A 25,756-nucleotide genomic window follows, 5' to 3' on the forward strand; every position below is an offset into this window, starting at 1 on the left:
TTCTACTTACCTAATAGAAAGCAGCCTACAGTGCACTAAGAGGAATGGCTTATAACAAACAATCTCTCTGCTACATTCTCATATAACACACTATTTACTGCACTTGCTGTTACAGAAGTGAGAAAAGTAAATAAGTAAATAAATAAATTCTGAATAGTTCTCTTCAGAAGACAAACACTACCCTGACCTGAGAATAGTGCATCTTAACCTCACCAGTATGAATAATATGGGAAACAGTGCATCTACTTACATACTCATCTGCAGAAAACTGGGCTATAGCAAGAGATCTTGGCATTGAGAAAATCAGCCTTTTTTTTTTTTTTTTGACCATTGGTGATGGGTGAATGGTTGGACTGGATGAACCTGTGGGTCTTTTCCAACCCTTAGTGATTCTATGATTCTATGGCTTACAGTAGTCTGTCAGATAATATTTAGGTCCTTTAGGTCTTCATGCATCCTGAAATTTAATAATGAATAAATATTTCAAAATTTGCTTTCTAGTTCATTACAATTAAGATAAATTGCTTAAAGAAATATGGTATTTTTAACCACTGTGCATATATTGCTTTTTGCTGCATTTTAAAACACATTTCTTATTCTAGTTATGTTTAGCCATCGTAACAACATCTCACAGTAATCATCTACTGCAACTATTTTTCAGGACATTAAATAACGCATCATGATTTACAAACCCCTCTTAATTTCTAACAGTCCTTCACAGTTCTTGGGTAATAAATAGATGTCAAACAGTGTTAAATCTTTCTAACAGTAATATTTTTTGTACTAGTGAGCACAGACAAAAACAATTGGAGGCATGGCGGATGCTTAAGCATCCAATTTTTAGAACAAAATTCAGTAAAAAAATGTGAGGACAAATTTCCCTGTGGTCATTGGATTTTATTTGACCATAACAGTAATATTCCTTTGCTAAATTCAGTAGCCTCTCAAGTAAAACCTTTTGCCCTTTAAACTCCTTGAGGTTTTGATCTCACTGAACTCATTTAGAACAGTTTTAGTTTTTTGCCTAAGAGGATCTTCTTAGTGTCAGATTATGTGAGACAATAAATACTGCCTTTATAGTAGGAAGGCTGCTCCAAAAGTAATGCTTCCAGTTTTATTATATTGGCCCACAAAGTCACAGGTGGAAGTTGTTGGTATGGCAGTAGAGATTGAACCTTCTTGCCAATATTCCACTGCATGTTGTTGCTGTGTGACAGTTGGCCTGATACAGTGGCTTCTGATATGAAAGAGCATATGAAGCAAAGATGTGCCACTGAATTCCTCCATGCAGAAAAAAATTGCACCTATTGACTTTGGCACTTGCTGAACAGTTCTGGATAAAAAGAGTGGATGGGAGCACAGTGAGGCAGTGTTTCAGCAATGGTGACAGTAATGTGAAAGACAAGCCACATTCCAGATGGCCACGCATAGCTGTCACATCATGAAATGAAGAGTCTCTCCATCATCCATACAAAGTAGCTAATGGCGGTGACTATGATGAAAAATAGTGTTTTGTTGAATTTGCTCTATTCAATAATGTTATGTGCTTTTAGTATCTATTGTAGTTTCCATGGAAGTAAATAGGAGGCATTACTTTTGGAATGACCTATGGAAAAAAACACTGAAAAAGTACATAAAAAAACATAGTATATTTTTATTTCATAGAAATGCATTAACTGTTTAGGAAGGAAGGGCTTTTTCTTTTTTTTTAAATAAAGAGGAAATTATTCCCAAAAGGTCTTCCAAGCTTTTCTGATTTTCAAGGAGAAACAATAATGAAGTAAAAAAAAAAAATAGTTATAACACATTCTATTGGAAACTGATCTGAGTCCCAAACATCTGTCGGACTGTAAACAAAGGAGGCTACTTAGTGAATGGGAATGAGAGGAGTGAGACCTTGAAGGGAAAGAAATACAGGTCCTTATGAGGGGAGCATCATGGCAGTGCTGATTTCAGTCCTCTGGTGACAATGACAGGGCTTGGGGGAACAGAGTGGAGCTGAGTCACAGGAGGGTCAGGTTTGATATCAGAAAAATATTCTTCGTGCTGGGACAAGTTTCCTAGAGAAGTGGTCACACATGCCAGAGTTCAAGAATCTGGACAACCATCTCAGACACAGGGTCTGATTTTTGGGTGGTCCTGCACAAGGCCATCACTGTTCCAGAAATCCCTGACCACACTGCTCCTCTAAGCTCCACTGAAATGATTAGACCTTGAAACATTTTTCACTATCAAATGAACTGATCAAAAGAATAAGAATCCAGAGCATATATCACTTCACCATTTCTAAACAAATTAAGTTTTGTCTGGAAAAGACTGCTGTGATCAGCACGAAGGTTTTATGCATCCTATCCCTCAGGATGTTGAGGATTGGTTCTCATGAGGATTCATTACTTGTTCTTTCCTTTCAGTGAAGCAAAATGTATTTTATACAGATACAAGGTTGACTAAATCCCTCTTTGATAGTAATGCAGTGTAGAAGAGCAACACAGAGCAAGGAGAGTTACAGTCTACATAATAAATTTATTGAGGCCTTAATTTTCTTGTATGTTTTAAATCTTCTCCTGCTTGAAGATTATATTCATCCTGAAACATTAGAGTGTTAAAATGACAAGTGCTGATGAAGATAAAGTTGGTCAGCTGCAAGACTCCCACTGCTGAACATTATAAAGTTTCTTTTGTTCAAACAGCTCAGTTCCTTATCAAAATGTGAAGGATATCAGGAAGGAACCTGCTGATCTTTACAGCTGACTTCGAGAGAATTATCCATAATAGAACAGTTCTAAGAAAATTATGACAGACCTAACATAGAGGGACCTCTGCTCACCACTCTTGAGGATTTGTGTAGGACCTTATAATCAAACAGGGAGTTAGAAATTTTCCCAGAATCAAAGAGAAGCTACATTTTATGGATGAAAAGCAATGCAATCAGCCTCATAGCATTTTGTCACATAAACCCAGAGAGGATTCCAGAGTCACACATTAGTTGTCTGCTGTAAATATGACTGCCATTCCTCCAGTGCCAGCAAATACTATCCCAAATTTCGTTCTTAAAATGGCTATCATGTGCTGTCCACAGTTAACAATAGATTTCTGGCTGTCTTTATACACTTTTTTTTTTGAAAAGCCATAACATCTCTTTACAATAAGCAATCACAAGTGGTGTTTATATGTCTAATTTTTTTAAGCTGTTATAGTTAATATTTTGTACCCCTGGAATACACAGTTCCACAACAAAAGTCAGGGTTAGGAAGCCTCAGTGCAAAAGAATGAGTAATATTGACATAAATCGGGTAAAATACAGAAAGTGCTAGAATCAGCCACCAGAAAATTCAGGACTTTGATAAACGCACAGAGTGATTGCTGATATTGTGACAGCTACAACTCTTGACTGTGCTTCATGACCACAGTCAGTTGGTCTAAAACAAAGATATTAAATCCCACTGTTTTTCACTCTTCCCCCTCAGAAATCATAATTAGCGTACATAGCACAATGATAAACAATGCTAGGTAGCTCAGGGGCTGGAAAGAGATAGTAATCATATCATCCCATCTCACTTAGACAGAAAATAAGTCATTTTGTTTTTTATTTTTTATATAAATACTCACAGTATAGATTCATCCACCTGTGTAGGCATTTCCTGGCTGGAGAAAATGGCATAGACTTGTGATTAAGCTATGCAAGAGAAAAGTTGTCAGGTAAGGTCCTACTGAGGAGTGAGTACTTGGAAACTAGCAGTCAGTTCATTCAAGGCAAATAGTTAATGTTTCACACCATTTAGAGGGAAATAATATTATCTCATACACAAGAGCTCATCGTTATAATTATATGAAACTTTATAAAGTCTATCACCATAGCATCTAGCTACCACCAATTCATCATTTTTACACATTCATATTTTTTCCAGAAATAAACTCTCACAAAAAGTCCTAAGTAGGAATACCTAACAGGTTCTACAAAACAACATGGAGCACAATGAGTGACTTTGAGAGTGATAATATCAATTTTGTCCTGTACTTGTTACCACAAAATCATAAATGGGGTGGTATAATAATGGAATAGTAATGGAAATCACATTTCCAAATTAAAATAAACCATATCCACGAGTACTGCAGGTTTTCCAATTGTATTTTTGCATGTCCTGCCAGTAGTTTGAACACTGAAATGACCACATTCCTCACACAGACGGGAGCTGTCTCCAGGTCACCTCCAGAAAAAATCTCAGTTGAAGCCAAATGTGAATTATCAGAAATTTGCAATACTCAGTACAACATGCAAACCTCAATAGAAACAGTACCGTAGTTCCCTTATAGTATTACAGAGACATACTCTCACATATATTTTTGAACTTGGTAAAATAGCATAGCATAAATAGGATAGCAACACATTAAAGCACACACATAATAAGAGTTTTGATCAACTCTTTCTGAGATGGATTAATCCATCCCAAACTATGTCTCTACCTCAGAGCAACAGATACACTAATGCCATGGCTACTCCTCCCACATCTGTGGTCTCATTACAGATCAGTGAAGAGAGGCATAAGTCTCCAGCCAAACCATCATCAACTGAGTATGCCTCTAGCTATTACCATGAATCTGGTTACCCTAAATGACAGGCCCAATGTATTTATCTTATTTTCATAACTTAATTTGTCAAGAGCAAGTCTAGCTCCTACAATTCAGGGTAAAAACATCAGCTTGACTGACTGTAAATTATCTGAGAGAAAGCCTTCATGTATATGCAGTGGTATGGCAAATGGTTCTAAAGCAGTGAGGAATAACTGCCCTTGCGCTCACGTTTGTACTCATATAGGAGTCTTTTACTTTCCTTACAGCAGTCTTTTCAAAGCTTCAGTTTAATACTTAAATACTTCTTAGCTGATTGTCTTCTCTTGCTTGTAAAAATTCCACTCACCATTTTACTCATTTTACTGTTACTACACACTATTTCATAAACAACATTTGCGTATACCACCACTGAGCTTTTATGTCACCACTCTTTTAACAGCTGTTAAAAGAGGCTGCCAGATTAGCTGTGACTCCAAGCTATAGTGATTATAGAGATTGACTTGATTCAGGTGGAATCCAGTGTCTAAATTGTAGAAAATACGCAGGAATTGTAGTTCAAATGGTAAACAATACAATGAAGGACTTACTCCTTTCAAAATCCATTTAACTCCTATGAAACAGTACACCTTCTATCTCACTATATGATCAGAAATTCCTTGTCATCTCAAATTCATCAAATAAGTAAAAATTGCTTTTATTCTTACGCACATGCCATCTTCACTTAGTACTCACCAGTACACATTGACCACTGTCACGGGTATGGTAAGAGACCATGGTTTTATCTGTGAAAAAAGGAAGTATATATTGGTATATTTCCTCCTACAAAGCAGGTATGTTATAGCTGCATTGTGACAATGTTGCCTAATCCAACCTTATGTCCTGTACTCGGCACTGGTGAGGCCTCACCTCGAATACCGTGCTCAGTTTTGGGCACAGAACAACAGCAATAATAAAAGAATCGAGCTATTGTCTCAAACGATAACAGGGCTCAGAGAGCAAAGAAACGAGAGAGCAGTGCCAACAGTTAAGATTCTGACCCACAGCCTATTGAAAGACACGAGACGGCGACTCAGAGCCCTCTTCTGGTAAAAGGGAAAACCGTTTTGTTTTTCCTTTAAATAGTTGTACTGCATCACCTCTCTAAGTATTTAGCACCCCAAAAATATGAGCAACTGGCATTCCATCATTCTTCAACTTATTATAAACCTACATCAGGGAATGAAGAAAAAGGTTGGAGAGAAAAGATTGTACGTGACACTCAGATGTACACAGACCAGCTTTATAGGTAGTGTCAGAATTTACAGTTCAATTGCTGATTGTGACTGTTTTATTTAATTCTCTGCGTCAATCAAATTTCTGAGATTTCACAAAACTCAAGTATCCAGTTGCTTAATTCTTACTTTACAGCTACACATCAATCTGCCAATAGAGGGAGTCCTTCTACTGTCTACCAGTCAGTGTCAGTGAATATTCAGAGGCTTCCAGTAGTGACCGTGCCCCCTGCACGACTAATGCTGCACTAATAGCAAGAAGGAAAAAAGCTGGCAAAATAAGGTCACCGCAGAGTATTTAGCAGATGAAAAGATGGAATAATATCAGCCATGTATAATTGTGCTGGAGGATTAAAATGGCTGCTTGTGCCATTATAGCACCACTGCGAAAAAAACCTGTGAGCATAATTACTTTCACATACATTCAGAATAATTGTGTCAGATACTATAGGGGAACTGTATAGTTCACCTCTATTGAGGGATTCACCTTTAACTGCAGAACTGGTGTGACTTCTTCCCTGATGCTGTAGCTTGTCACACAGCAGTTCTGCAGTTAGCCCCTTCTAAGGCTTGAAATAAATTGGCTTCCTTCTATGTGGTCATTTTATTAAAATCTTGTGTAACTTTAGTCATGACAGAACGAGCTTGCATGAGACAAGATCCTTCTGCCTTCAACTGCCCTTTCACCACAACATGAACCAAACTGTCTTTCGACTTATGAAAACATTAAATTTAGTGTTTTGGAACCATTGCTTGGACCATTACCATCCCTGCTGCTGAACCCCCATGTGAAGTTGTCAGCTCCCTCCTGACTTAGCAGAGGATTTCAACAGCAGAGCAGACAATAACAAAAATCATGTTACAGATCAGGTGGAACTCAGCATCTTAGCGCATCAAAGGAAGACAAAAACTGGCAGAAGTAACAGTTCTAATTACTACACCAAATAAACCCTTTACAACTATAATATACACCAGGGCTAGCAAAGTCCTGTGGAAATATTAAGTAACGAAACCAAGAACTGAGAAACAATCATGGTTTTTTTGCATCTAGGGGTAGTGACTTACTTGCAGTATCGTAATATAGAAGAACAAAATAAGATGTTACAGCCACATCTGTGTGTTAGGAAAATGCCATTTTCATGGCAGTTAAGCTTAATTGCTCATGAAGCAACCCTTCAAACTCTGCTGCTTTTTTTTTTTTTTTTTCCCCAGGTTGACATATCAGTGTGCATTTATAGAAAGCATTATGGAAAAAGCATTATTAACTGAATCAGTCCCTTCTCGTCATCTCACTGGGACCTGGGTTTACATCAAGATTCCAGGAGCAATCCAATTCCCACCAATTCTTTCTGAAATCAACTCAAAGCAGGCAAACTATTTTCAAGGAAGCTCAAAAGTGAAATAAAACCTGAAGATAACAGTTTATGGGGGCTAAAAATAAGATTCTGTCTTCTTGTCTTTCAAATGTGTAAGCCTCATCATTTTCTACTCCTTGTTAGCACTGCAAACAGTTTTGCAAGTTTTGGAAGTCTGGCCATTTTGGATAAACATTCCAACCTTTTAAACGTTTACAGACTAAACTGCAGAGCTAAATGTTTATGTTGCACTGAATAACTTCAGCATTGTATTTAACGGAAAGGCTCCTAAAGTAATATTGTTTCTATCAGTAGGTGAAAACGCATACTACTGCAACAACCAGAACTTTAAACAGAGATTAGTACTGGTCTGACAGTATTTAGCACATCTCTGCACAGTATGCTTTGTAGTTTATGAACTCCCAGAGTTTAAGTGGTTTCTGACTCTGAATGTATTTCCCCATCTTCTCAGAAGAAATAATTATAACAGGTAGGTTATGTGAAAAATAGAATATAGCTGTCTGAGTTTCAAGTGGTATATTAAACTCTTCATTTTAATTTAATGAGAAAAATAAGCTGGGCCTTTTTTCATAAGGCATGTGACCTCAGATACCACTAGGACCAGCATCTGGACTCTACTATCACACCTGTGCAGGATAAGTTTGAAGTCTTTCTTGTCTTTAACAATGCCTGCTATTCATTCTGACACATGCAAGTTTACGTAGGTTGCCTTCAGAGGAGATCTGGCATTGTCCAGAACATGTCATTTCTGGAAAAAGGTTTCTGTTCTGGATCAAATATTTACTCAGTTATAACCAAGGATCTCCCAGGATAACTTGCATCATCTCTCTCTCTCCATCCCCCTTACATTTTTCTTACTCTTTGTGACTAGTAATACTATCTAGTAGTATAACTTTACCTCCAAAATGAAAACAACTTAGGGTAGGATATTGCTTCTGAGAAGAACACTACCATCACCATGAGGCATCAGCTTGAGGCGTCATCATGGTGGCATCAGCTTGCAGGCAGCATTACTTGTTGCTCTGCTACTCATGTTAAAATTTTCCATATTAAAGCAATACAATGCAGGAAAGAATATTTCTTAACTTCTGTGGTTAGCCTGTATGTTTGCATTTCACTGTGAGGTTCAGATGGATGTGTTTTTCATGAGGTCAGGAGAGTTTGCCCTGGATCAGCTTCTCCCGGGTTTGAACCATTACACATTTCCTGTTTTGCACATGACAACACAGTAAGCTTTTTCAAAGACACAAGCTGTATGCATAAACCTTCTGAGCTGCTTTCTACTATACTTTAGCAACAGTTTAACAGAATAAAACTCAATGGAAGCAGTTTTGATTGAAGCTTTTGTCATCTTCCTATCAAGTCCTGAACTCAAAGAGTGACACCTCAGGAGTTAGACTGGATTTTCAATTCTGTAGATGTCACCTGTGACTACAACTCAATGCTATTTCTTCACAGAGTTCAGCTTGATGCTGCACATTCTATGAGGCCATGGTTGATCTGACCTAGGAGGGAGAACTTCCACAAATGCCTCTTCTTCCATTCACCTGCTGACTGGTACCTCCATGCCCACAGCATGGCAGGGCCCAGAAACCCCCTCAGACACCCTGATGTCTCAGTAGCTTCACACTCTCCTCGGCACACAGTGACTGCTACCACTGTTTTGTCTTTTGCCACTCCTCAGCTGTGGTGATTTTCTCAGTGTCAAAGTAGTTCCACTAATACTTGATGAGTTTGTAGCAACAAGTCACCAGAGACTCAGCAGAGACACACAGTTTCTAACATGCCCAGAGGTACTCAGGCAGTAGTTTCCGAGCCAACTGTTAAAACCTGGCATCCACTATTCCTTTTCCACTGCTCCACCTGCGCTCAAACTGGCAGGCTGCTCCTCTGCCCACACAAAGCCCTGATCACTCAGAAAAATCATCCATCCCTTATGTTTTTGTAGCATATATTCCTTCAGCAGGTAACTCGTCCTGCTGTTGGTCAGCTCTGTGCGGGATCCAGCATCCCCAATTCAGGGGACAACAATACCACTGCTACATAGCACTCCTGTCACTGATACCTGTCTTAAAATAATCATTCTCACAAATAACGCAAGCATTGTTAGTTATCACAAGGCTGGAGATGAAAAACCCTACGTACTCACTGAACAAGAGCATACAAACCGTATTTTATAGCAGGTGGTATCCTTTGACTGGTTAGCTCCTAGGAAAAGATTCCAGAGGAGCAGTTAAAATCGAAAGGAAAATTGGCTGGAGTTCGCACCCTGTTTATTTAGGGGAAAACAAAGCCAAGTCGAAACAAAAATGAATTTAGCTCACAGGAAAATATTTGATTTTCCATTGTCTCATTTGATTCTGATAGCCTATTTAGCTTCATGTCTAGCCAGATTTTATACAGAGCAATTAATAAAGTAGTATCATGGTAAGGAGGAAATTACTTAATTTCCCTAGTTAGCAACATGTTTTCATTTATTCAAGAAAATCCTACAGAGAAATTTTTTTTCAAGTTCTGAGTTATTTAGAGTTGAGCACATCCAGCAATTTACCATAAATCTGATTCTCTGCTATATTGCAGATGAAGTAGTATTTTCACAAGAATTAACATCTTCCAAAGTCTTCTCTTAACACACTTCGTTTTGAGAGGATCTTCTTAACGAGAGGATAATACTAAAAGCATGGAAACTACAAAGACAAGCGTAAAGGACAAAGCTTAGGAGATGCATAGTTCCACACTTTCATTATCTGCTCAAGAGGAGATGCAATTTAGACACTCATCTGATGGGCTGGGTGACAATCTATGAAATCAGTAGAGAGTAGGCTTGATTTTCAACCTGGCTTTTATCACGTAAGAGACACTGAAATTACACTTGACACTGAAGACTTGGCATGGTCTCACTTCCTCCAAACACTTCCTGAAATCACCACTCAAACTGGAATTCTCAGTCCTTCACACACATTTCTGTTGCCCTCTGATCAGGCAGTAACTTCAGAGCACTCTAAAGGTGACAAAGAATCTGTTCTAGCGAAGGACACAATCTTGAAATACATCTGCTCTCTGCACGTGAAACTGAGTCACCAAACAGGGCTTTTGACTGACTTACAGAACCCCTTTGCTCAGGAGCCTCTCAGGAGGAATTCTTTGCAGTACGTGTGGCAGAACAGCAGGAGGGGATGAAGGCAGCCGTCTTTCACAGGAGCTGCAGCCCAGCAGGTCGCAGCAGGCAAGGAACCCCAGCTGTGAAGGCTGCTCTGTCCTCTTTTGGCTATTCTGTGTTACTCTGACCCTAGAGAATACTTTGTGCTGGAAGTACCCAGCTCCTATGATGGGGAGAAAAAGACGTAGGCAAAGCAGAGCAGCAAGCAGTGCATTGTTCTTCAGGATAGTACTCTCCAAGCTTGACATTCAGCAGTTTAACTCAAAGTGCGAATTTAAGCAAATATACAGAAACACCATCGTCTCTTTCTGGCATTTCCAAAGATGCTGGAAAAAATACATTTCACCATTAGGTCACCAGCTCATATCCTGCTTCAGAGACAGGCCCTCTCCCTTCACACACAATGAAAAACAGCTGCTGGGAACAACCTGATGCCTGCTTGAATCCCTTGCCGAGCTCTGCAGGGGCGGATCCATGAACAGGGGTGCAGGGGCTGCCTGCATGGAATTCAGTGTGGGACTGGAGCCCAGTGTTCTCTCCTGACAGCTGTTTGGTGGCGTGCGAGACCCTGGCTGGTGATCTCACATCAATCCTCAACAGGCACATGCTCACCTCTTAAAATAGTATATTCTGGCAATAGATTGTAAAAAGACCCACAGATAGACATGCTATAAAACCTAATTACCATCTCAGCCCACACATGGCCTGCCCTTGCCTATGATGCATAGCAGAAGGAGGTTTTACTCTCCAGAACTCTGACAGCTCAGTACAGTGAGTTTCCATCCCTGCAGAACCTTACAGAAATATCAGAGGAAGAATTTTATCTACTTTTTCTATCATAAAATGTTCTCACAAGAGTGACATCATAGATGCTAGAAACAGGGGAAAAAAATAATCATGGATTCAGCTAGTTACGTTCCAGGCCAAAACAAGACTGATCCCAACTGTACATTTTCCTGTGCTCTGGCCAAGTTAATCATGCATCTGAAGAAGCAGTTCTACCACCTCCAAATTTGCAGCCCAGTGCAGTTCATCATCAGCAGAGCATAACAGCTCAACTTTCCTTTGCAACCTTGTATCATTGTTTGTTTGCCCCTATTCACTCATCACTGTTTGTGCACCTCAAGTATTGGCACTCATTTGTCTTGAATTCTGCACTTTAGCCACTGTTTGCCAAAACAGATTTATCCCTCCCCAATTTTAAAATAGAAAAAGGAAAACAAACAAACAAACAAACAACAACAACAAACTATTTCCCCATTCATGATTATACCTTGCATTTGGAATCTATCACTTCTAATCCTGAGTTCTAATCCTTCTAATCCAAATTTATTATATCCTGGGCTTATAAAATTTGTTTGAAGTTTATGAATTGAAGCTCTACAGTCCTTGTAATGAAAGTTTAAGAGCCATTTACTTATCATCTGTATCAAATGAGAGTCAAATGAGGAGGAAGGAAAGGAAAAAAATATATTGGCAGTGCAATCAGGTTGCTGGATAGAAGTTATTTATCAGAATGACTCACCTTTTCTGATCTTGTCTGTAAGGAAGAAGACCCTATTTATTTTTTAGAGCCGCCTAATATTCATATTAGATGCTAGTGTCTAATAGATTAACATGGCCAAATCACAAAATTCAAACTAAAGTTCAACCACAACAGAGGAAACTCGCTTCAGGATGCTGAAAACTTGCTTCAGGATATTCTGCAAAAGAATTCCTGATGTTTGTATTCAAAATCCACTTGGATTTCTAGTCAGGAAAGGCCCAGGAAAGCAGGACAGATCTCCCTTTGAGATAACCCTTCAGCCACTCACTTGGAAACTGGATACACTCAGTGAGAGGAATATATCGGTAGAGAATGCATGCTTAGAACAAGAGAAAACAGCAGCTGCTATTATAGATGCAATGCATTTCTGTCTTTAAGGCAGCTTAAAAGCTGCAGGGCAATAGTAAGCACTTGTAATATTTATTTTTTTGAAAAAATCACCTCTAATTCAGAACCTAATTCCGAGCATTTAATATTCACCATTACTGAATGGCCAATGGTGTGCAACAACACAAAGACAAGCTGAAGAAAAGTTACAGGAGATCTGGGTGAGATTTTGAGCAATATTCTAACCTCACTCCTAAAGTGAAATGAGCTCTTACTAATCCTATCCTTAATAAATCATCATTTATATTGATGCCAGTACTGATCCTACCACTAGTTAGGTACAAAAGGCACTTTATATTTGTCATAATTCCATTAATCAGGTCATTTAATACCTGCATTTAAAGACTGCAGCACAGTACAGCATGTCTGGATAAAAACAAAACAACAAAACAAATACCATCTCAACAGTCCTCAGTGTAAAGCAATAAATCAGTAATTAATTGCTGAATATGGTATGTAATGGAGGGTTGAGCTGAAAGAGATATTTCACCTCTGCTACAGTTCGATAGCAGGAAGACTCCTTCGGATCCTACAGATTTACGTAGGCTGCTGGTTGAAAAGGAAACATTGTGCACATTTCTATGAGGCTTCTGTGAGAGGCAACAAAAGTTGTCCTTTCTGAGAAATGTACCCAGAATGAGAATATCTCTTACTGCACAGCCTAGACAAAGAACTGAAACTGCCAAGAGCTGAGGAAAGCTGCCAAAGCAGAGGGAAGAAAATCAGGCAACAAAAAAGTGCTAACATTTAATCAAGAAAGTCTTCAGGGTAGGGAACAGCAAACTTACAAATACAGTTGCTGTGCACAGCACACTGAGAAACAGGAAAGAGCCAGAGATATCAGCAAGGAAGCACAGTAAAAGATTTTGGACAGGAAATGGAGGTCACGTTACCGTCTTTCAAAACGTACAATTTTCAGAGAGAACTCAGCTAGGAAAAAAAAAGTTACGTTCCTGTCACCTCTCTTAACTATGACTAATATAACACATATAATGAACTAGAGTTCAGATGCTCCACAGCCTAACCTGCCTGTGACCTTACGCACTGCCTAACCTGCCTGCAAACTGTATGAACTGCAGCTGAGCCATTAAACTTCTACGCAGAACTACAGTCAAGCAGCCTCTCAGTTATTACGACTGTGTCTTCAAATAAGAAAAAACAATATTTTTTCTCCATATCCAAGACTGGAAGAAAAACCTCAGAAAACCAACACCAACATATTCTAGAAAACACAGCCAATTACACAGTAGTGGTGAATCAAGGGACTACTTAATTTCTATCCCCAGATAGCCTGACATTTTTCTTTATTCTAAGCAAAAATCCTCACATGTGCTTTTATATGAGTTTGGGAAAGAATTTCAAATAAACCTCTTTAGTTTTTTTTCCTACTCTCATGTAGTCAGGCCACACATTAACAAGAAGTTACACCTGACTGTGGAAACCGAGCTGGGACATTACTGCCACAGAGAGATTAGATACTACTAAAATTAAGAACGTGGAGCCACATGTCATGCTCTGAAGCATAGTTAGTTCTCCCATTACAATCTTCAGCACACACTTCTTCAGTAGCATGTAATGCAATGTAGTTACACAACGTGTCTGTGCATTTGTATATTGCATATACAATAGTAAGTTCTCATGTAAGTGTCTCAGTTGTCTCATGCACCTTCTACTGACTTTTTTTTTTTGCCTTAGCCACACGTTAGTAGTAGTAACCCATTTTACTGATCAAAATATGCATATAAGACAATAAGAATAAAATGGCATCCATTTGTCTGCACAGTTAGTGAAGATAATCCTGTCCAAGGATCTTCTGATTGTCATTAACTGTATAAATGATTACAAAAATATACTTCTGCTGTCTTTGAACTCCATGCTACACTAATGTATCAGCTCAGCCAGTACAGAAAAGGCTTTAAACATGGTGGGAACTACATGATGCAGGTGTAAATAGGAAGGTATTAGGACTGAGCCCTGTGAACCATAAGGAAAAGAAACAAACAAATCCTGAAACAAAACTAACGAATGTACGAATTACCACAGTTTGGGGAAAGCATCTTCCCCTTCCCCTTTCCCTCTCCTGCGTGTGAAGAATTGCCCTTCATCTTTCTGACAATGTATTCATGCTTGATACAATCTTAATACTGCTTATATTTTGAGATCATCCTCTCTGGCTTCATAGGATCTTTTGAAATAGAGCTCTGCAATTTTCCATCCTAAGACATCTGATAGCCACACTAAAAATAGCCCTATGGCAGTTCTTCTGTTTAAGATACACCTACTGGCATGTGTCATGCTGATCATAGTTTAGAATCCTCTTGGATCCTCAAACTACTGCTGATGCCCTGAAGGCTGTAACAGAGCAAGCCTCAGTGTGCTCTTCAATTATCATTAATAAATTATGCTCATAATAAGCCACATCAGAACTATATATTTTCTGCATATCATACAGAATATATATACACTTAAATACAACTTACTGCATTCCCTAAGTATGTAGAGGAGGGGATACTAATCAATGAGGAAGGGGCATGAGGAACATCTTAGTGTTGTTTGCACAGCTGTGCTGTCATTTTTCCCCTTGCATTACATTTTCCAGTATTCCTGCCCCAACCAGTTAAATAACCAAATCAACAAACTACCTCAAGTAATTTGTTAAGAGCCAATAGTTAGAAGGGCTGGCCAAAATCCTGGTTCAGCCAGACAGTTTAGGAAATCTGGATGAGTGTCCCACTAGGGCCTTCCATAACAATCATCGTGCCATTAGGGCTTCTAGGATGTGCAGCAGTAATTCGTACTAGAGCCTTAGGGCAGACATCTTATAGCAGTTCTCTGTTGGAATGTTTCCAGGCAGGCTTTGCTATTCTTCTTTTTTCATATACATAAAATATTCTGCAGAATCAAAGATTATACCAAGAAGAATAAAAATGATTGAAAAAGTTTAAGTGCAACTTGAGAACGTCTTCCTAAAAGAAGCTTTAGAGCATAGTTTGCTATTCTGACTAAAACATCTCTTCTACAAAATCAGGGGAGGACAGTGAGAAGAGCCTAAATTTCAATAGTGCAACACAAGCCAGCATTTTATAGCTTGTTAATTGTTTGAAAATATCATTCTGCTTTTTCAGCTGACAAAATGGAATTTCTGGAGGGAGAAAACCAGTTTAAAAATTGCATGAATATAAATCGATTCTATTATTCTTTCCATAGAAAAAGCAACTACTGTGTAATTAAAAGCAATCAAACAAACAAAAAACCCAGCAAAACAAAACAAAACAAAAACAATTCATCCTTCTACTTGCGGAAAAGCAAAATAAATGGTAACTAAACAAATGGGTAAATAGTGGTGGAGGCCACTTTGAATGAAAAGAGTGACTAACTGCTGGAAACAACTACAAAGGAAAAGGTTGATACCCTACGTCTGCTGGAGTGTTTCTTAGATCAAGAAGAACTTCTTAGCCAAAGATATTAGAAAGGTCATAAAATTCTGTGCCTTATGTACTAGTTTTGGTTGGAATAAACATTTTCACAGTCTCTGCCAGCTTTAAATTTTATGAGAGGTAGACCTGCCTCCCAGCACTTGAGGTGAAGGTTTTGACTCATGCTTCTACACAAAATCCCACTGAGGTATCTAGCAGCATCAAGTGTATTTTTAACAAGTTGCACCTTTGCAGCAACAGAAGGGAAGAAATGTGAGTGCACAGAATGAAACGCTTGAGCACAATACTGAACTGCAAGCTCAAGGGAACTGCATCACATTCCAGGGCTGAGTAATCAACTAATTAGTTATGTCTTTTTGTAGACAACTGACAGTCATAACAGGGATTTTTTTTTCCTGTTCCTTCCCAAGAAAAATACTGAGTACATTGAAAAGTGCGCACATCAATAAAACACCCTGGAAAATGCTCACAAGAAACCACAGCATCTAAGTTTTGATCACCAGGTCTTGTGTGCCTGCACAAAGCTACATACTACTGCCAACCTTGGTAAACAATTATGTATCTGAGCTTGGAAATATCTAGGATTCCATCATGAAGTCTATCCACACACCTAAAAGTTCTTCTCCAAGCAACTTAATAGCAAAATGAGTGGCAGTGAAGTGGTATACAGGTGAAAGTAATCCCTCAATGCATTTGCCTACCAAAAGGCAAATGGTGCTCTCTGCACACAGTGCACAGGATTCTTTGTTTCTTTAAAAGCTGTAGTTTTCCTGTTGATCGTTGTTGGCCTTGATTCTTCTGTTTGTTTCAGAGATATCACCAGGCAAACCCAGGCACCACCCAGGTCTGATGCAAACTTATACTCTGTGGTTTTGATTGTTTGAAATGTGACCAAGAACTGATCAGCTGTGGGCTTTTTGTTTGTTTACTTCTTTGCAAGGATCTTTTACTTATTCACCACAGACTGTAGCTTTTCAAACACAGCGAAAATAGTTTAGCAAAATTTGTCAAGCCAAGGAATTAATCTGCCTGATAACTCCAGCAAACAATTTGTTTTCCCCTCTGCTCCTCTACATTGCAACCAACATAACACTGAAAGTGAACATACTACCCTATTTTCATGTCACAATTTTTTCCTAATCATGATCCAGCTGGGAAATATCTGCTGCATGTACTGCAGATGAGAAGACTCTCCAGCTAAGCTGGCTATTCTTCAATGTAAGTGTTTGCATCACTGTTGTAAACATTTCCAGGATTCCAATTACAGGAAAACTGGTGTCTAATACCACCTACAAATCTTCTCTGCTTGTTGTTTATTTACAGCAGATACTACAAAAGCCACATGGCGTAGCCAGAGCTCACCCACAACTCAAACCTGAAGCAGCGCCACAATGCTGATCCATTTCACCCCAGTCCTGTCCAATTGGACTGCCACCAACATACCTAGTGATGCACAACAGCATATGACTTTTATGCATATGAAATTGATTGAAAATGGGATGTTCTCATGGAAGGGTTAGGCTTAAGCTACCCAAACATCTAAACTAATTAGTTTGAGGCTGTATTTAGCCTCAATGTAGGAGGACAATTTAGACTATAAAGACACTTGATAAACTTCCTTTTCCTCAAAAGAGGAATGCAAAAGACTTAAATAGCTAAAAAAGGTAAATAGTAAGAAGGAGATTGGCGACCACATACATCCCATCACCACTAAACTATGTGATGTATTCAATTCTGATCTTAGAAACTCCTGTAGAGGACAGCAGCAATGGATACAATAAGAGGGACCTACACAGATATAACGGGTCCAGTGTACTATTCAATTGGGCCTTGCAGGACAAAAGGTCACAAGACAAAAGACAGTCCCTGGTAACATAGTCAGACAGTCTTACCTAGAAAAGGTGGACAAAGGAATCGAGGAGCCAAAGCAGCAAGGTGGCCTTCCTAAGACCATGGAGTGAGTCTATGGCTTAATGAGCAATAGGAACACAGCTCAGTTCAACTTCCATCCTTTGTCTTAACCACAAGATGTGCTGCTGCATACCAGTAGCCATTCTTCATGATCGAGACTTTACTGTATATTGATTCATTTAGAAGCTGAAAACAGGCAGTTCAGAGTGTAGTGAGAAATCAATGAATCACTGTTGATTATTTCCCAGTATGCATTTTTTCTTTATGAGATGCTTCAACACAGTATTTATGGGAGCTCTCTAGGCAACAATGCCCCCCTTCTTAGCCCAAACAGTAACAGGCATTGCAAAATTTCATGTCCAAGAAGATACTTCAGAAACTGAAAGGTTTAAGATTTTTTAGTTTATCACATTATTTTGAGGGAAAACAAAGAGATTGGCAGGTGCAGCAATGGAAACAGGCTTTCAAAAGAGGGGGGAGAGTTTGGGCACTGATTCAAAAGTGGAAAAATAGCCAAAATGTTTTCTTAAAATTCAGATTTCTAGAGGATGCTCCTGCAAGATCTCACATTTCTTTGCAGACAGTAGTAAATCTAGATATAACAATCTTCTGAGACAGGTAAAAATGCCCTCTCCCTATGGATTTGTTATCCAAGTCTAAAGGAGATGATGTTCCTAAATCCTGACTATTGCTGAAAAATGAACAAAATTACAACTGCTGCTGATACATTCCAAACAACAAGTTTTACTGGCATACAGTAGCTAAAACATCCTGCAAGACGCAGTCAGATATATTTTGTGCAGCAGTATGGGAGAAATGATGCATCAGTACACAGCACTGACTCCAGAATTCAGGTCTCTACATCACAACTATTGATCTGTACTCAGCCTGGTTTTGGTTTTGCTTATAAACTTTGCAAAATTTACATTTCTTCAGCAAGCACTACAGGTAATTACAAGAGGATTACACTATAGTAGCAACTATTTAACAGTTCACTTTAGGGAGTTATAGAAATAAACGCAGTATTTTTTGGTCTAACTATTTAAGTACATATATTCATTGTCTATTTGCCATTGCAGATTAAGCTATAGATACTTTTAGAAAACTGAGTAGCCAAGAATTCCAAGTCAAAAATGCTCATGCATCCATTTGATAAAGTCACAAGACTGCATAGGTGCAGTGTACCAAATAGTTAGAATTACATTACCACACTTGAGAAGAGTGGAACCATAAGAGGGAGACTAAGGTCAGTGGTTGACTGATGGGAAAAAATACTGCTGAGTTGTTGTCTACATAAGCTGCATTGTGACTTGACCAAAGGATAAATACTTATAGTTTGTTACTCTACCAATACATAATCTTCAATGACCTATACAATCAAAGCTAAACTATACTAATCCTCCTTCATCTCAGAATCCATGCAATCGCATAGCAATGCCTAAAATCTGTAACTAAAATTTCAGGCTATTTTAGCACTGAAGGATGTGACTAGGAGATTTAGCCAAAGACAATTTTCAAAATGGTAAAACGAGATACACAGATAACAATAATAGTAGGTCAGGAACAGAGCCATCTGAATCATGAATTTCCTAGTGCATCCCTAGAGATTAAGAATAAATACAGGGAGCTTTGGACAAATTCTCAAAGTGGAGCTAACATGAGCTAAATCTCAAGGTCTAATATGATGTGTCAGATATTGGACAATATAGTCAAGTGAAAATAATATGAAACAAAATTGTCAGTGGTAAAGTAGTCTTTTCCTGTCAAAATTAGAAAGTGATTTTTTGGTCTAATTTGTACATCATCTTTCACATAATCTGACCTAATCATAAATTACTGAAAATAAAATTTAACAAAAAACTCACCACAAGCCACTATGCTTAGATAATGCTTTGTGTTGAGTGAAAGCTCAGAAGGAATAGCTGCATGAACTGCTGACAGATCATCAAGATCCTTTCAGGATATTAACTTACTGCACACATAGAGCAAGAAACAGAGCCACTGGGCCTTAAGTAACCATTGGCCAAAGCAAGTGTGTGGGAGGCACCATCCCAATATCCATTTTTTTAAGCCTGAGGACAAAGAAACTGCCAATGACTAATTACAATAACTCAGTAATAGTGGGAAAAGTTGAGTGATTCCCACTTCATCCTTAAGTCAGGTACAGAAGGTACCTGAAGCAGAAGTTAAAATCCAGGTATTCCTAAATATGCTGCTTCAAATCAGACAAAACTATTTCGCAAGTTTGTAGAGAAAAGAATTAATAATTTAAAAAATCTGTTCTGACAACAAATATTAAAGTTTAACAATTACTTTGATTTTTGTATGTGTAAATTGCTCCTTGAAGCATCACTCTGGCAAATTATATTTGCTTGTTTGTTTTCAAATAATCCATTTTTAAAAAATAGTCCAGACCACCTTTTACCTCTCCTTCCTCCCCCCTCCCCCCCAAATCTCTGAATCTCCTTTCTAATGCAATCCTTATTTGTGTTGTATAAAGGTCAGACAGATATGTGTACTTGGAGAAAGTTTGTGTCAGAGTACATAGCTTCAGTCAATTACAAGATGTATTGCATGCAATACTTGATGATAGTAAATAATTGCAGTTTATAATAAATCATTCATTTATAATAATCACAAACATTTTAGTGGGAAACTATCGAGAAGTTACTAAGGGCAGCACAATGCAACACTGAGATAGAAAGTGCCAACTGTTCAAAGAAATATGGTTTCTTTAAAGAAAATCTGCTCCCTCCTTCGATTATTTCAATACATAAGTAAGTTAACAAAACAGGCAACAATAGAACTTGAGTGCTTTTCAAAAGGTATCGTGAAGAGTTCTCTCATAAATGTAAATAAGGAAAATAACTAGCTGTGAGCATATGCACGTAGCCAGAGACATACTTATAAATTCTTTCTACAGTAGAAATAACATAAAAATGAAATCCACTCTTCCACAGATGATAAAAATGAATACCAGAATAATCATATGCCCATTTATGAATTATACTATTGATATATTTATATAAGATTGGAAAATAGAACAGTACTGAAATTAAACTTCTGAAGGAGAGAATTCCTCAAGTAAAATCCAATAATTCATTTCAATTTTTGTTTTGTTAAATTTTGTCATACCTTTTTTTAGAAATATTAACTTCTGAAAATTATTTGCCAAGTCCTTTCTACAAATATTTTTTATGCTGTAGGTCATATGGGAGCAGTATATTGGAGTAGTATACAGGAAGGACTGGCTGTTCATTATATACAGCTGTTTTTGTTGGCAGCATAAACCTTCGGGTATTTTTCTGAGTACACAGATGTATATGAATGTGCAGAGTTGATGAAAAGTGCATTTCAGTTCTGTTCTCCCCCTCCCAAGGCTTCTCAGCAAAGTCTCCATGCAAACAATCCAGCTGACAGGAAAATAACACGCACCCTGCAAGGCCAGCCTAGCAGAGAGCTTCACACCATGTCTGAGACCTCCCAGCCCCAGTGGCTGTGCTGGGCAGGCCAACATGTTCCTGCGCTGATCAAGATGCTGATGGCAACACAGAGCAGCTCAGTGCAAAAGAGAAAATACGAAAAGTAAACAAATCCAATGCTCTAGTGGCACAGCTTATAAGCAATGACTTACTGAACTTTGTGTTCTTTGTTTGCTTTTGGTCTGTACCATTTTAAAAGGTAAAAGAAGTTGCATGGGGCTAACACCTCTGAACTTGTGAGCCAGGTCACTGGTTCACATCCAGACTGCAAGTAGTGGGAACCAGACAGTGTGCTCTCAGAGCTACCTACTACTTTCACGAGAAAGAAATCAAGAGACAAAGTGCACAGAGCCATTCCTTCACTGAAACCAGCAGCTGTCTTCAGCATCAAAAGACCACTCCAAGCCTGTCTCAGCCCCACTCGCTGTCCTGTGGGCAGCAGATCTCATACCTGCTGTAACCTAGATGCCCACTTTTCTCACACTTCTGCTTGTAGAAAGAGCTGGGAGCTCTGCTCTCCTATAAGGTTAATACGAGTCTCTCACCCACATAGCATTTTTTTGCCTGGGATTTCGAAGTTGCCATTGTTCTCAAAAAAAAAAAAAAAAAAAAAAAAAAGAAAGGAAAAAAGAAAGAAAGGAAAAAAGAAAGAAAGGAAAAAAGAAAGGAAAAAAATAGTAAAAGTCACTTGAAAATACAAACCTGGAAATACTTATACAAAATCTGCCAGGGCAAACAAATACACAAAGCAACACTCATCCAAAGAGAAGTAAAGGAACAAGGAGGAATTAAGAGGAAAAGTACATTCTGTGGTGTCTTGTACTGAAATGCACTATAAATACCTAAGATGTTATTATGCAAAGGACACAAGGATTAAGGTCATTAAAGAAAAGATTTATCAACACTGTAAAATAAAATCTTTAAATTAAAATGTTAATGGGCATCAAGCGTAAAGTCAAAATCAAATAAATGTGCTTCATATACTAGTAGGAACTGTCAGCACTTGAACTCTTATACAGGTACATTTAAGAAAGTAAATCTTTAGTGTTTTTAACAACCAAAACTATGCACACTGTGGTTTGCAGAGCAGACACTGAGCTTGTTCCAGGAGATGGAAGCACTCCAGGTAGAGTCAGGATGTTGGGAGCAATTATAGCAGGCCCGAAGCCTTCCTCTTGTTGGAAAAAAAGAGGGGCTTATTAGTTCTGGGAACGTGTCACAGACAACCACTGCAAAAGAGGGAGCTGGAGGTATTCCACGTAAAATGTAGGAAAATGGTTTGCAAACAGAGCTCTCACCACAAGCTGGGGTGGTTTTCTTTTTTTACTTTTTTTAAAATTTTATTTTAAATAATGTCCCACAGAAATAACAATACTCCCCTCATGTGTAGCCTGTGCCTTCATCGCTGTAAGAGGATAAGTTGGACAGTAAGAGCAGAACTTTAAATGAAAAATTGTTTAAGGTACAAAGCTTGTAATAAATCACTGTCTTATCCTTGGAACAGCAGGGCCTGGGCAGGCGCTGGGAAGCCACAAGCACATGCGTGGCCAAGCAAAGCTGAGCCACAGCCCAACATTTTGGTTTCCTTTCCCTTCCCATGGTGCCCTGTTTAGCTTGAAGGGATATCAGTACTAGATTACACTGTTCTGTTACTTGACTGTAACAGACGTATTTGGCCCTAGGAAGAACAGGAAAAGCATTATTGTTGTTTTCCACAAGTATACCACAGACAGCTGGAGGGAGCTTAAGGTTTTAAACACATTCCATCTCCAGTGACCAGGTGCCAAAATGCAGCCAGGCTCTTTAAATTCACTGCTTTGCAGTGCTGTTCTTTCTCACACTTACGAGAGGTGCAACTTGGCAACGCTGCCTGAAGAATATAAAAAGAAAAGAAAAACACAAATAAAGGCTTTCACACATCCCCAGCACTGCCCTTCACTCTAAACACAGCCGCTCTTCAATTGCAATAAACAGAGGAAACTGTTCCCCTTAAACTTGTGCTGCAAGACAGGGTAGAGGGAATGGTTCAGAAGATGTGCATCCAGGGAGCACCACCATCTTCAATAGGCCAGAGAAAGGGGAAGGAACCAGCACAGAGATAAGAAGTTTGGTGACCTAAAGGAGAAATATTCTTCATGTGTCCAGATTTTAGTCAAAACTCAATGGGATAAAAAAATAAAAATCAGAACTGGCCAGCTATCTTAGATTTTTTTTTTTTTTTTCTTTTTTTAATATATACTGTTCTTGTTTCAGTGGAAAAGGCAGGGTAGAACTCTGCATCCCAAATGTAGAACATTTTTTTTCAAGGGAGAGAATGTATTTCCAGCATCTCCATTGTGAAAGGACACTCATCAAATTGTTGCTATGTGGTTTAGTGGCTCGAGTACAAAATTCTAGGTCACTGCCTTGGCTGGCTCTGCCTGCCATGGGGCCACTGTTACCCGCAGTCAAGTCGTTCAGCTTATGTACCTACCCAGCTGGTTTTATAACACTTTTCTGGTGGCTGCACTCACCTTATTATATATTAATACTTAGTAATTCCAGAGTACCATTCAGCTGAGAGTCACTAAAGAAAAACATTATTTTTAGAACCTGAAGAGAATAATATAGGTTCATTTTCTTCTGCCCTTGTTAGTTGTAACTTACCCCACATCACTGACAACATCCCGACCTGATGGCTGTTCAGTGTCCTGTGTCAAATCATGCATAGTTTTATTTCCATTCCAAGCAAATAAGTGATTATCAGGACTGAGTTGGGCCATTATTCATAGCATGGATCCTCTCGGGCCTTGCAGAAGGGATAAATAAACTACATAATGGAGGAAGCATAGAAGCATGAGCAAAGACCAGCTGTACACAGAAATGCTTTGTGACTGCTGGAATGCAACTATATGCAGATTCATATAGTATTCCATGTCCTGCAAAATCACAGGAGGGACAGCTTGTGATTTTGAAACTCTTATTAACAGTAATGCTGAGTTTTTAGTTTTCCTTCAACTTCCACGGGGAAAAAATGCATTTAAAAAAAAAAAAAAAAAAAAAAAAAAAAAAAGCTGCAAGAGAACATTGCTGAAATCCATCCTGAATAGGTGGGAGGGGAATGAAAGGAATTTGCTGTCAGTCATAAGACATCTCAGAGGAAAAACAGATATACTGCACCTTCTCTACAGAGCTAGCCACAGGAACAGTTTAGGCCATGCACTGCTCCCAGGTAGGTGCACCAAGAGACCAGCTGGATTTTAACATTTTTTAAACAATTTTTTAACATTCCCATTGTAAATCTTCTGACTTTCTCCCTTGGTTTTGTTCACATGTCAGAGCACACACAACATGCCCTAATCACAAGCCTGGGCTGAAATGTGTTCTGACTACTACAGGGCATTCAGTCCAACTAGCTAAACTAGATTCATCCTGTGGAAAAAAAATCCCTGAAATGAGTAGTGTGGATATCAGACCCATTGACCTTCCTTTAGAAATGGTCACAGTACTTGCTAGAGCAGATATAACCTTATGCGTTAACCCACCCAGTTGGAGTGTTGGTTGGCGCGTTACTCCCCCCAGAAGGCTTTCAAAACAACAAGACTCAAATTGTTACAGAGCGAGAGAGGGAACAAAGAGTTTACTGATAAAGGAAAGTTCGATGAGGGAAAACAAATGACTGAACAAGCAGGTCAAAAAAGTAAAGCCTTTTTTTTCTCCATTCTCTGGGAGTTATCACAAGCCAAGAAAATAAGCTCAAGAAACCCTAGAAGGATATATGACTCTTTAGGTTTCTATTGAATTATAATAGAAAGTTTTTCAAACTTTCAATGGAATATGCAGGTACCATGGAGCCATAATAGTCCGATTAAAAATGCATTATGGATTCCAAGGAGACTAAGCTATATCTCTGGTAACTCAGTGGAATTTATGAGTCCTTGCAGACTGGCTGCTATTATGATCAAACACAATTATTCATTTTAAAAATGTGACTGTCAGTTAAAAAATGTCCCAGTGTAACCCAAGCCTCCTGCTAACATACAGCCTTCAAGCTATCCAGAAAGCAGATATTTAGGGGGTATGCCATGAATTATTTATTTATTGGCCTTCTAGAGCCATTCTTTATGAAAGAATTACAATTGCATAACTATGACGGCAGAGAGAACAAGAGAACCTTTGAAATGCAGAAACAGTACAAGATACAGGTATTTCAGAAGAGAGAATCAAACCAAGTCTGAACTCAGCTCGATCTGTCCAACTACAACTGGAAATGAATCATAATTTTGGAAGTACTTCTGCAAATTGTACCTCCAGCTGCCACTCTAGCCACAGCTAACCACAAATCAAAGCCAAACCACAACATTTTACTGGGGATATTAGCTGTCACTGTCAGTTCTTCTCAAAAGATTTTTAAGACAATCATAATTTTGGCAATATTTTCAGCACACTCATATTTTCAGATCAGCAAGGGAAAAGGTTTAAAAGAAGTAAAACAAAGGATATTCTTTCTAGTATATTGTTAAATGCTTTACTAAACATAGGTAAATCCAAGCCAAGTGAAACCTCTTCATAGCATTCAGTTTGCCAAGGGAGGCCTGATTTATCTATTTATTTTTAGCTGACTCACAAAAAAAC

General features: G+C 38.5%; 1 long non-coding RNA gene across 5 annotated transcripts in view; it reads right to left on the reverse strand.

Annotated features, from left to right (window-relative positions):
- LOC116235122 (uncharacterized) overlaps positions 1–25,756 on the reverse strand; it is a 58,815-nt gene that overhangs the window by 26,478 nt on the left and 6,581 nt on the right. For 3 of the 5 annotated variants that reach the window (XR_016468772.1, XR_016468770.1, XR_004168283.2), the window contains exons 4-6: positions 5,305–5,354; positions 3,610–3,676; positions 251–457 (exon numbers count right to left, since the gene is read on the reverse strand). The exons of 1 other annotated variant lie outside the window; for it this stretch is intronic. This is a non-coding gene — a long non-coding RNA (uncharacterized LOC116235122). The remainder of the gene's footprint in view (positions 1–250; positions 458–3,609; positions 3,677–5,304; positions 5,355–25,756) is intronic. One more of the 5 variants, XR_016468771.1, reaches the window with a different exon arrangement.

The sequence above is a fragment of the Phasianus colchicus genome, chromosome 8, assembly GCF_987193195.1.
Source record: "Phasianus colchicus chromosome 8, bPhaCol1.hap1.1, whole genome shotgun sequence".
NCBI lineage: Eukaryota > Metazoa > Chordata > Aves > Galliformes > Phasianidae > Phasianus > Phasianus colchicus.